Below are 1,297 nucleotides of genomic sequence, written 5' to 3'. Positions count from 1 at the left end.
CCGGGGCACGGTGGCACGTGCCGGTATTCCCAGGTATTCGGGAGGCTGAGGCAGAAGGATCGCTTAAGTCGAGGAGTTTGAGGTTGCCGTGAGCTAGACTGACGCCACGCCACTCTAGCGAGGGCAACAGAACGAGACCCTGTGAGAAAGAAAAGAAGAAAGAGAAAGAAAAGAAAGAGAGAGAGAGAGACAGAGGGAGAGAAGGAGACAGGGCGAGAGTGACAGAGACAGAAAGGGAGGGAGGGAAGAGTAGGAGGAGGAGAGGGAGAGGGGGGGGGGAGAGAGAGAGAGAGGGAGGGAGGGAGGGAAGAGAAGGAGGAGGAGAGGGAGAGGGGGAGAGAGAGGGAGAGGGAGAGGGAGAAGAAGAGGGCGAGGGGGAGGGGGGGAGAGAGACACGGGGGAGAGAGAGAGGGAGAGAGAGGGAGGGAGGGGGGGAGAGAGAGAGACAGAGAGAGGGAGGGAGAGAGAGAGAGAGAGAGAGAGAAGAAAACTATTAAAAATTCGGTACCAGATCCATCGGTCGGTACTCTGAAGCGTGACGATCGGGTGTTCCCGTGCACGTGTGAGATGTGTCTTCTCCCTCACGCCGCGTTTCTCACACACACACACCCACCCACACACACACACATCACCCATGTGCCGCGAAAAAAGCAACAAAAAGAGAGAAAGAGATGAAAAAGGGAGAATGGAAACAGGGAAAAAGAGGAAGGAAGAAAGAAGTTTTGAACAAAAGAGACCAAAGTCACAGCGAGAAGGAAGAATACTGAGCGCGGAGCGACACCTAGTGACCACACCGTCAAGGGCACACTACGGCCCCAATTGGCCAGAGACATCTGGTGGACCCCAGGGCACTGCGCGAAGGGAAGCCGAGGGCAACCTGTGGCGGACCCGGGCCACGGCGTCTGCAGGCGATTACCAGGCGGCCACAGGAGGCCGGGGAAACTCATTCTCAGCGGGGGGTGGGGGGAGGGGAAGTGATCGCAAAGTCACACCCGACAGATCCCTTTCCAGTTCATAAACGTGGTGATTGCGTGTTCACACGCACGTGTGAGGTGTGCCTCCTGCTGTGTCGGCACATCCCCCGCGTGACGTGAAACCATGATTGGGGGGGGTGGTTTGCGATGAAAGTCACGCCAGGTCCCCGGGAGAGTTCGTGAGCCTGATAACTGCGCGCGTGCGGAGGAAAACAGGGGGCGGGGGGGGGGGGTTGGAAGCGAAGCAAGGAAGAAGGAGCGAGCGAGCGAGCTAGCTGGGGGGGGGGGGCGGGGACGGGGCGGGAGGAGGGAGACGAAAAGAA

At 58.8% G+C, this 1,297-nt stretch overlaps 1 pseudogene; it reads left to right on the top strand.

Annotated features, from left to right (window-relative positions):
- The first annotated feature begins 999 nt into the window (after window positions 1-999).
- On the top strand, window positions 1,000-1,091 carry LOC123629127 (annotated as a pseudogene).
- The last annotated feature ends 206 nt before the right edge of the window (window positions 1,092-1,297 follow it).

The sequence above is a fragment of the Lemur catta genome, chromosome Y (assembly GCF_020740605.2).
Source record: "Lemur catta isolate mLemCat1 chromosome Y, mLemCat1.pri, whole genome shotgun sequence".
Lineage (NCBI taxonomy): Eukaryota > Metazoa > Chordata > Mammalia > Primates > Lemuridae > Lemur > Lemur catta.
This window is presented reverse-complemented; position numbering and strand designations above follow the sequence as displayed.